We start from the raw sequence: 12,240 nt of genomic DNA on the forward strand, positions 1-12,240 counted from the left end.
CTGTTTTCTGTGCCATTCTCAGAGATTTTTATAGAGGTATGGAAAAAAAATATGGCTAATTCAGAAAGTCAAATTAAGTATGAAAACCAAGTTTCTTCATTTGGCCGTTCTCTATAATATTAGACTGATTACTAGATCCCGTTGCTGAAAATTATACATTCACTATAAAATTAAATTAAAGAATCATCAATTGTTTAGCGGCTATATCTAGTACGTATACATTTGAGGACCCGGTTGTAAACATTCTTTGACCTCACGCTATCTTTTCTGAGGAACAGTGCCTGTACCGGGCCGGTGATTGACAGCTCAACTACGCAGTAGCACACGAGGTGTGATGCCCCCCGTGGCTAGGTAGGACTGACCAGGGGTCCCCGCTCTGCGCAAGTTTGATTGACACTAAACTCTGAATTTAAAAGAACACGCTGAATATAATCGGGCACGCTGAGTTTTCGGTCTTCACTCTGAATATAACCGAACATGCTGAGTTTAATATGACACGCTGAATTTAATCGGACATGCTGAGTTTTCGGTCTTCACTCTGAAAATAACCGAACATGCTGAGTTTAATCTAACACGCTGAATATAATCTTCCAGTCCGAGTTTTCGGTCTTCACTCTGAATATAACCGAACATGCTGAGTTTACTCTGACACGCTGAATATAATCGGACACGCTGAGTTTTCGGTCTTCACTCTGAATATAACCGAACATGCTGAGTTTAATCTGACACGCTGAATATAATCGGACATGCCGAGTTTTCGGTCTTCACTCTGAATATAACCGAACATGCTGAGTTTAATCTAACACGCTGAATATAATCTTCCAGTCCGAGTTTTCGGTCTTCACTCTGAATATAACCGAACATGCTGAGTTTAATCTGACACGCTGAATATAATCGGGCATGCTGAGTTTTCGGTCTTCACTCTGAATATAACCGAACATGCAGAGTTTAATCTGACACGCTGAGTTTAATAGTACACTCTTGAGTTTTCGGTCTTCACTCTGAATATAATGTAACACGCTGAGTTTTCGGTTTTAATTCTGAATATAACCTGACCACACTGAATATAATCGTGACACGCTGAAAAACTCAGAGTTGTTGCTTAAAACTACCCAAAAACGAGGAAATTCAGAGTTTTATATTCACTAGTGTATTTCATGCTATGCGACACCGTCTCCGAAACGATACAGAATTTACCGAGAACTACACAGAATTGGCTGTTCTCACAGCTTTAGGGGATATTCCACAGAGCGAACTGAGAAATTTTTATACTTTGTGTGGCTATGTGTAGCTTCTGATTTCAGATATACAGGTACGAATAAAAGGTTATGGTTTACACACACGTATTTATATTGATATATAAAATCCAATATTAGAATGTATAAGATATTATTTGAATAACAGATTCCAAATATTTGTAACAATTACGATTGTTTTTTTAGAAATATACACATGCTCGACACTTCAAGCGGTTGGTACAGCTAAGTGTAGCCAGTTTCAATCCGCGATTTACCTGTGGGTTTGGCGACAGTACTCGAGTCTATAAATAGCACGGCTACAGTAACACTCATTCGATACATCGGTACAAGTCAGCGGTAGAGCGGTAGGGGTTTATATACACGAATCGTTCTCAGTTGGGGTAGCACACATGTTTACTTGCGTCCTATTCAGTATTCTCAATAGAAACAAGAGACTCCTGTAAAGCAGATATCAATTCCAGTAAATGAAATCAGATGGAATCATGTATGAATCATGAAAAACTGAATTTGCATTACTTGCCCAGCAAGACAAGAAAATTTGTAGAAACAAGTACTAATGGCCTTAAATGATTTTTTATTGTGAGTGATTGTATACTTTTTAACTACTACAGGTGTGAAACCCTTCCGTAAGAAATGTTTATAAATCAGTCTACTGTATGCAAGGTAAATTATAGACTTTTCTGTGTTAATTGTAAATGTTCATAAAAATTAGTATTTTCAGTTCTCGATTTGAAATTAGAACCAAGGACTTGTGAACTATATTCTTACAATTGTTTTACTGTAATATGTGATATTATGTTATATGTACGAAGGGGTTGTCTCAACAGTTAATACATTTATAAGGTACAGATACAGACTTGCAATGTTTACGGAGGAGAAAGTATAAGGGCTTGAATGTGTGGTATGATTAAGGTTAGATATTCGTGTTCAGTGGTTCTCCATTGCATGTATTGATGTACAGATTTGATATCTGTAAGATGTATTTAATGTATAGAGGAAATAAATCATTATCATTTTAACAGTAGTTTCAAACTTTTGTTTTGGCATTGAATGAAACAAATTGCTGAACAGCAAATTATTTGATGTTCAACAATGCCCAGTTATTAAAAAGGTGATTAGTTAATTACCTGTGTAAATATCTTATTTCTATTGGAATTATTTTATGTCATATAAGCGTTTAAAAATTATCTTTAAATGTAATTTACCCGATCACCTTTTCAAGAGCCCAGGATGCAGCGTCAGATGATGGATTATCCAATTGCCTTTGTCTGTCCTTTAAAATAATTCTTGTTATCACTATTTCTCAGAAAGTAGGAATCTTTTAAAAACTCCATATGTAGGTTTCTGTCTGTACCTTGTTATTCATATTCCATATAAGGGGGATTGGAAAACAAGATGGCTGACAGACAGCCATCTTTGACTTTGACAATTTAAGTTAGTTGCAAAATAGCTAGGTTCCCCTTGATTCATCGTATTGCATATTTCATTTGCCAGCAATTGGAAAACAAAATGGCTGACACACAGACATTTTGGCAATTTTGACAATTAAAGTTTGTTACCCAACTTTCACCAATCTCCTTAGTCCATAGTTGTACATTTAGGAAGAAATCGGAAAACAATAAGTCATTGATATTTTCTAGCAAATAATTTTTTGCTAGCTTAATTTTCTGTAAACATACACATTTTGGCTTATTTAAGCACATTAGAAGGAAAATATTGATGAGACTTATTAGCATAACATTATTCTACGGAGCCCGCGAAGGGACATGGAAATATATTTATTAATCCGTGCACACGGTTTGTGAATCCGTCCGCACGGTTTGTCAATCCGTTCGCACGGATTACTAATCCATGCACACGGTTTGCCAATCTGTCCGCACGGTTTGTCAATCCGTGCGCACGGCTTACTAATCCGTGCACACGGTTTGCCATTCCGTGCACACGGTTTGTCAATCCGTTCGCACGGATTACTAATCCGTGCACACGGTTTGTCAATCCGTGCACACGGTTTGTGAATCCGTGCACACGGTTTGTCAATCCGTGCACACGGTTTGTCAATCCGTGCACACGGTTTACCAATCCGTGCACACGGTTTGTCAATCCGTGCACACGGTTTGTCAATCCGTCCGCACGGTTTACTAATCCGTGCACACGGTTTGACAATCTGTCCGCACGGTTTACCAATCCGCCTATAATTAGACTATATCTATGCACTGGGATTACTATCTTCACTGGACAAGGGTTCAATTCAATACTTAGGGTTTACACGGACTTGTATTAAGGATTACACGGTTATATAAGGTAAGGACATGCTACTTTCTCTTATTTAACCTTTTTGGTCAATTCTTTGTATTATTTTGTTAGGGAGAATAGCTGTATTCTACTTCTTACTTCGTGTTAATGTCATCAAAATGATGTGAGAAAACATACCAGGTGTACAATTGTCACGTTTTTCTTCGAGTTTATACGACGTTCTTATACAATATTGTTAGAAGATAATGGCTTATAATTAAATCCAGATTTTGGGATACATATGATAAAATGTGGTATTACAGTGTACTGTCTGAAGTTTATGCAAAATATTGTATTTTTTCTGTTACAGGTATGGGTGACGGATGTACATGTATGCCATTGGACAAGCGATATTTCGTCAAATATATCCATTGAATCGCTTGATTAAAAATCATAACTTTAGTTTTGATGTGGAATATGTACATTGGTCATTGGGATAAATCCTTTAAGTCCTTTTAGCAACCCAAAGTTTCTGCAAGCTTAAAATACCCCTATAGATATTATCCACGGTGATACAACGGGCTTAATAAACTGTTAAGTACAGTGCAGATAATTGTCAGAAATAATGAATGATCTTAGTTCCTGACCAATGAAGGGACTGTCTTCACGGATAAACTTAAATTAATTAAAATGCGACGTATTTAAATTTAAAGTAATCCTGAAATTTTGTGTAAATTCAAGTGAATATAAGACATCGTTTTAAATAGATGGAACAACGTCTTAGAATGTGACGTGACAGTCGGGGAAAACTGTGTACCTTCGATATATGAGTAGTGCCTTATTATGCCATAGCCATCGAAAAGACAGTTTCGAACTGGCAATTTATATAATTAGGGGCAGCATGCCAGCTTACGCCTGATTCACAGGGATATGAGAATTAGTTACACTTTATATAACCATGGACACACCAGAGTGCCCACAGACCATTTTAGATGTTTTAGAGGCTAGATAAAAAATAGGTAAAAAATCATACTCTATAGTTTGGTATCAGTGTCTTAGTAACTCGGGCTACCTTGCTTGTCGGGACATTACTCGGTTGTCTGACCGATTGGAGCCCTACTCTTTATGTTGTCATTATTCAAGAATGCTACATATGTAATATCAATACCTATAATTAATTCTAAAGTTGCCGTAGCTATCATATCATTTCTAAACGCGTGCACAATATAGAAGCCTAAGAATTAGTTAAAGGAGAGTTGCCAAGTGGTTCAGATGTCCTGACATATTACCACAAACCTCTGGATCGCGAGTTCAAAACTTTCTTCCCTATGTATACAACTGTATACAGTACAAAGAGGTATGATTTTTACCGATTTTAATCTAGACCCTTAAAACATATAATATGCATTGCCATCCAAAAGGTCTGTTACAAGTGTCTAGATTCTGTATAAAATAGTTTTGACAAAAATCCATGTGTAACAAAACTTTTGGAGGACAGTGTACATGTATGTCCAATATTACGAGTTTAAGTACACATATGGACCATCAAGTCCCTGTGATCAAGGATTGCGTCCTTATAGAAAACAACCAACTGTACTGTATTATTAAAACAGAGGAATATTAGTTATCTATTGAGTTCTATAATTAAAGTCTAGGTTCTCATATAACACTAGATAGAACAAAAATGGGTCCTTCTGCTCAAACTCCACCCAGGGTAGCTTTATTGAAATCAGGCGCATTTTGCACTAAAAAATCCTGAAATTCTAATATTTTTACCTATTCATTATCAAAATTGATATTTTGAACTTAAATCTAAATATGAACTTCCAAATTCATGGTTATCTAGGAATAAATACCTGTCAGAAAACATTTTTACTTTTGAAATTCATAATTAGCCAGCCAATCAGCGGCCGGGTTAAATTTTATCCTGGGCTCGTATACACAGGGGCCATTTCGAAGGTCTTTTTCTCATTTTGTTGGTTGTTCCCTACTGTGGTTCACATCGTGTACAAGAGAAATCGCTGTAGTGTGTGGTGTATAGATAGGAGGCTGCGAAGAATCACTTCATATTATAGATTGACGAAATACAAGCACGAGTTTCATGTTTTCCCATTATTCAGTCAATATCCTATCTTTAACAAAGCACATCATAATTTCTACAAGATAACTTATTAATCTTTACTCATCCTCGATAACCCAGTGGTTAATATGACTGTTTTTATATCGACCGTGGATATATCGTCAGTGATAGCAACCCATGGAGTATCAAGGATGACCGCCCCTCACTGGGCATCCTTTTTTTTTGCGCTGAACCATGCAGGTAAATTGAGGTTCTTGGAATTCTCAAAATCTTACATTTTCTCCCTTTAAATGTTTTGCATATACAGCAATAATGACCATATAATAATGTAGAAAGCAATGTCATTTACAACGGCTAACAAACCAAAACCAAATCTGACGCCGACGCCAAGGCGATTCCACAAAACAAGGAATGTGTACCTAAATACTCTATGGTGTTTTACCAAATTCTGTAAAACATTGCTGCACACAACGATGTGTATGGTACATGTATATATTTAAAAAAAATAAACAAAAAAAAAACACATATATTTGTGCCTTTCTGTGTTAATTAAGTCATATGTGCCTGTATATAAAGAATAACACAGTGCTTGGATTTTCAGGCCACATCTCCTCTGTATTCGCCAATGTTATCCACTCCTACTTGAAAGTACACGCACCTCATGTTTCGAAATTTGTTACAACGCTCAGCCGAAAAAGTTCAAAGAATATTACAAAAATAACATTGAAGCTAGTCCGAACTGTCTTTATAAGGTCGCAGCCCTTCGTACATGAAAATAAAGAAAAAACACACTCTTCAAAATTTAATCCTACACACTGACAGCTTCAATTTGCGGCCGCCATTTTTTTATCCACTGTAAAAAAATCTCATCAGCGGGAATGCGATGTTTGAAGTCAGCTCATTATATAATCAAGCGATTCAAAGCCTTTTAAGATCCGACGAACGTGATCTTCATCCGACAGAAGCTCAGTGCTGTTGCTCTTTATTTGCAAGCGTTCAAGTGATATCCTAACGTCCAATATAATCACCTGACCAAAAACGGCATATCTGTTACGGAAATAAAAGTTTCTTTCTTCTCTTATATTGGGTTTCCTTCTCAAATGGGATTTTGGGACAAGGATAGTGTGTGAATATATATGGATAAAAAATAAACAAAAAATTCGGCTCCGTTATTTCCATAAATTGAACTTTTTAACATTGCATAATTTATGCTTACTGAAGCCTTCGGTCATATTACCAAACTTGATATCGTCTTTAGACGTCACATTGTCAGATTGGTTCCCAGTCGTCAGTAAGCCCAACACAGGGATCTGATAATTAGTTACAGTTTATAGAAATACAGGTTACAAGAGTCGTCGTTGTTGTTGCATACAGAATATATTCCACAGGGTGAGTTACTTGTTAAAAGTTACGAGCTTGAACTCGAGTATGGAAAACATTGTATGACCTGTGTCTACCACAATACGTTTTAAAGGTCTAAATCTTACATTTGTCTTATACATGTACACCATGTAGAGTATGATTCCAGCCGATTTATTATATAAATCTATACAACGACTGAAAATGGTTATACATGTCTATAAACTAATTAATTTGCAGATGCCTTTGAGCTCCAACATTCGGACGAGGACAACTGTACAATTTTAAAAGTGAACGAATCCATGTACAGGTTGATGTTAAGAAACAAACAATATATTGTGTCCATTTAATACTAGATTATTGCACATGTATTTCACCACTATATGAAGACGGACCATGTTACAACTCATTTAAATATTGCTAATGTAAATATTTTCATATGTACAGGTCAGCATACATACACTGATTATACATGTAACAAAAAAATGTGAAAACGTAGCCAAAACAAATCGATTTATTGTGACAATCAATCAACTATCATTTGTAAAATAATGAGATACATTTGTGTATCAGTCAGCGTATATACATGTTTTTTTTATTAAAGTCAACAATAAATCCATGGAAAATATCCCGTTTGACATAAAACCCCAAAACATGTACCTTTTCGAAACACCTTTTATTTTAAAAAATAGGAATATAAAACGAGACTGATAATTTTGTAGAGTTGCAAAAGTTAATTAACACTATACTTATCATCATCTTCTGAACAATTTAAATAAAATGTTCACCTTCATAACGCGGGTCGTCTTATGCTTTCCGCCTCGTTGTAAATCATCGTGCGTTAGTTGACTATCACTGTGTCAGACGAAAAAAACAGCTCAATGAATATTTTCTTCACATGTAGTTTTAAAGAAACTTTTTTTTTTAATGGCAGTGTTTATTGGTCTTTGGTCAAATTAGTGACAGTCGCGCGATGTCTTTCACTTTTGAGTTCGAAACCTATGTGGAGTGGGGCAGTTGTCAGGATTTTGAAACATATCGATGGTTTTCTCCCAATACGTACTCTGTCTTTATTTTTTCTCTCGATAAGACTCGTCCTTTTATAGCCCTGTCTGATCTTATCCTTGATCACCAGACGAGCGTGACATTATTTTAAGGACAATTAATAATATGGTTAACTAATCAATGTCAGATTTTAGATAGAGCCATTTTAGCATCACATTGAAACACAGGCAACCGGTATTCTTCTTAAAAACTTTGGTATCGTTTTACCACCGTATGTCGTCTCTCCGTTGAGTTACACAATAATATTTGACTACTTTTCCCGTAATGGAAGCACGTGTCATTGTTTTTTGAATTGCCGTCAACTGGAATATAAAGAAGAAATTGTCTATTAGATGAAGTACATATATACATGCATTGTGTATATTTTTTAATATTACTCTTTACTCTGTGATCTAATTATTTAAAATGTTAACATCGACTTCTAAGCATACTTATAACATGTCGTTTACTTCATACTTACAAATTGAAAATAATAAATAATCTGTAGGCATCCATTAAAAAAACACATTAAACGTTTTGTAAGATACATGTTTATAGGTCTCCATTGTATTATCCATTAATTAAACCTAGATTTCCTTACCTCATGTTGCCGCCATGCCCTCTATAATCAATTGACTCGAAGGTAGTCGATGGTTCAATGTTCAATGTACACGTCACGGTTTAATAATATATCAAATAGACAAACCGTGTGCACGGATTAGTAAACCGTGCGAACGGATTGACAAACCGTGCGAACGGATTAGTAAACCGTGTGTACAGATTGACAAACCGTGTGCACGGATTAGTAATCCGTGCGAACCGATTGACAAACCGTGTGCACGGATTGGTAAACCATGTGCACGGATTGACAAACCGTGTGCACGGATTAGTAAACCGTGTGCACGGATTCACAAACCGTGTGCACGGATTGGCAAACCGTGTGCACGGATTGGCAAACCGTGTGCACGGATTGGTAAACCGTGTGTACAGATTGACAAACCGTGTGCACGGATTAGTAATCCGTGCGAACGGATTGACAAACCGTGTGCACGGATTGGTAAACCGTGTGCACGGATTCACAAACCGTCTGCACGGATTCACAAACCGTCTGCACGGATTAGTAATCCGTGCGGACGGATTGCACGGATTAATAAATATATTTCCATGTCCCTTCGCGGGCTCCGTAGAACACAGCCGCTTCGATTTTTGTTTACATTTTATTGTAATAAATAGTACGACCATCCGAGAATTGTTACTTTATCTTAATTTCAAAAGGTGTAAATAAAAATATGTAACAATAATATACAGATATAAATATATGGTATTCATATATTTTACGATGTTTATACTCCATTTTCGGCCGCCACGAGGAAAAACACGATCGCCATTATGTGTAAACCTTGACAGAATATTGCAAATATCAGCTTGAAATTACAAATTAAATTCCAAGTTCCGCAAATATAGTACTGAAATTTTAATAAGCGATCACTGTTTTCTTAGTCTTACTTTGTAAAACACCTTAAGATGTGTGATTGTCACCAAATTAAAGTTTGCTTTCGTAGATCACCCCAAGCGCACGGCAGCCATTACGTACAGTACTGCCGAGATCTCGAATTTCGCCCTTTTTTAGAGTCACAAAATTACGTATTCTAGATAATTTGTTCGTCAGAAATTTTGGATTTTGGACAAATGAGTCAGTTTATAGTTACTTTTTATCGTATTTTTAAACAAACTTTTAGTATTTTAGGATTTTCGAAGCCGTGCGCAATGTGTCCTGGTCGGCATTTACAGTATTACGATCTGTATTCATAAAATCTAAATGTAGTCTATCTAACATGCATTCAAATTATTTTAAAGTAATATCACTTCAATTTGAGACTTCACTAGCAGTCCATGGAATAAAAGCGACTGACATTAAAAAATAAACTCTACAGCATTAAAACTGAACGATTTCACCATTTTAATTTCTCGAGATCTCCGGCAGCCTTACGTTTACGTAAACATGTATCAATTGCGAAGATCTTGCATATAATAGTGTAACACAGTGGTTTATAGCATTCCTTTAAAAGGAAGATATACACGGAAAAGAACGTAAATATATATAATTTTACAGTCTCTTATTCGAGATATGATGTTGGTGTAACTCTCTTACGTATTTTATATTATTAAATTCTCCCAACTATGGGCTGTCTGTCCTGAGGTGATCAAATCTTCGCTAGCTAGAAGGCTCCATGCACCATAAGCGGCCGCTGTGTCATGGCAAATGTGGTTCACGATTTCGTTATATTTAATAGTATTGTGAAACAAGTTTTTCATGTATAACAGAAACGTTACACAATAAAATCAATGATCTATTCATAACTTTTCACAACAGGATTTCTACCTGTGAAGAAAAAACGGGTACTGTGACGGCCCGACATCCCGCCTTGGCAAGCTGGCTTCAACACTCTATCTACACACAAATTAGATATATTCAGCAATAACAATTGTAAATACAAATATATAAATGATCTGTAACCTCTGAAACAATAAGAAACAATTTTAAAATTGAGGAATTTGCAAGTATGAATGAGTATACTTTGTCAAGTATCGAGTATTCGATTGTTACCGTATCTTGTTATTGTTTTTATTAGCAGCGATGTACGTATCTGTTATTGTTTTTATTAGTCGCCATACTGTGTTTGTACCTTTGAGGACCCGGATGTAAACTTTCTGTGACGTCACGCCATCTTTTCTGAAATCTCCTATACTGTAAACTCTTGGCACACAGGCCTGTCGTTATGGTCACTAGGCGTAGGACCCTTTTCTCCCTATTTCCCCATCCCACCACCTGAGGTGACACCTTACCTGAGATGATCAGTCAGGCGTCACAGGTAAGGTATACCTATTTTCTTTAACCCCAGGGGGTCCATTATAGCATTCAATTCAATAGATATATAGCATGCTGTGACAGCTTCTGTACCTGATTAGTTTAGTAAAGTCAACTGTCTACTTGACCCCATGTGGTTTTGTTTCATATAATAATAAACTTAATGCTACTTTTTATCAAAATACGCCTATTCTTTCAATTGAGAATAATTGTTATAATATTGTTTTTTCCCTTCAAAATGAAGATAATGTATTCACATTGTTTTGTATCTTGTTTTATATTTTATTTATATTTTTTGAGGAGATGGAGAGGGGTTTATTAATTATGTACTATATAGTTAAATTCATACTACACATGGACATGTGTACATGGACATGTAATTGTACGTGTACATGTATATACCCCCGGTATATGTGTATTCCAAACATGCTTCGAGACAATACCCCTTGGGCTCCTTTATACCCCATCCCCACCCCAAACCTACCTAGCTACATGTATATTGTATGTGTATTTCGCCACTCTGACACTTATTCTGCCCTCTGGACATGAATTGTTTTACCTGAAATTTAACTAACATGCTGGCTCAGGTATACATACGACCATCATACATACTAGTCCAAGAAAAGGATGTGATTACGTGAATGAACGTGTAAAATCAGATATTTAGATAATATATTGTATAAATTTCTGGTAAAACCTATAATCTAGCTAGAACAAATGTAGCTTCATGAACACTGTATCTAAAAATACAAGTTATTTAATTGACAATTTTAATTGTCCATACACACTGTTGGGATTACTTTCATCCTCCATATTACAATTCAATGTTAGTAATTGTAAGGATCCATATGGTATCCGGAAAATTCATTCATTTATTTATTTCAAAATGAATATAAGTTATACCACAAATTTGAATATATACTTGTATTTGTAAGGTTATACTGGAACATGTGTGTATCACGTACAGGCACTGTAAAACTGAAGTGCACTACGTAGTGCACTAGAGTTAACATTGTAGTGCACTAGAGTTAACATTGTAGTGCACTAGAGTTAACACTGTAGTGAACTGGAGTTCACATCGTAGTGCACTCTAGTGCACTACAATGTTTAGTCTAGTGCACTACGTTGTTCACTACGTGTGCACTACAAAGTGCACTAGATACCAAGTTTAGTTTGCTCCCAACTGTAGTTCAAAGTATTGTGGTATGAAAGTACATGTACATGTAAATAAAACAATAGAAAGTAAAACGATCAATTAATGTTTATCGTGTTTTTCATCTTTCTTTTTTTCATATAATTGTCTTAAAATACTTAATTTATCTTAATGTCTAGAATTGATTTTTTATTGCTTCTGTAGTAATAATTATAAGCATAAATATATTTATCACATTTTGGCT

At 35.7% G+C, this 12,240-nt stretch overlaps 1 long non-coding RNA gene across 1 annotated transcript; it reads right to left on the reverse strand.

Annotated features, from left to right (window-relative positions):
* Window positions 1-7,428: 7,428 nt before the first annotated feature.
* On the reverse strand, window positions 7,429-8,626 carry LOC138332757 (uncharacterized). The gene is made up of 2 exons (XR_011209864.1): window positions 8,576-8,626; window positions 7,429-8,297 (listed from the first exon to the last, which is right to left on the reverse strand). It is a non-coding gene; the product is annotated as an uncharacterized lncRNA (long non-coding RNA).
* Between the last annotated feature and the right edge of the window lie 3,614 nt (window positions 8,627-12,240).

This window comes from Argopecten irradians, chromosome 10 (genome assembly GCF_041381155.1).
Source record: "Argopecten irradians isolate NY chromosome 10, Ai_NY, whole genome shotgun sequence".
Classification (NCBI taxonomy): domain Eukaryota; kingdom Metazoa; phylum Mollusca; class Bivalvia; order Pectinida; family Pectinidae; genus Argopecten; species Argopecten irradians.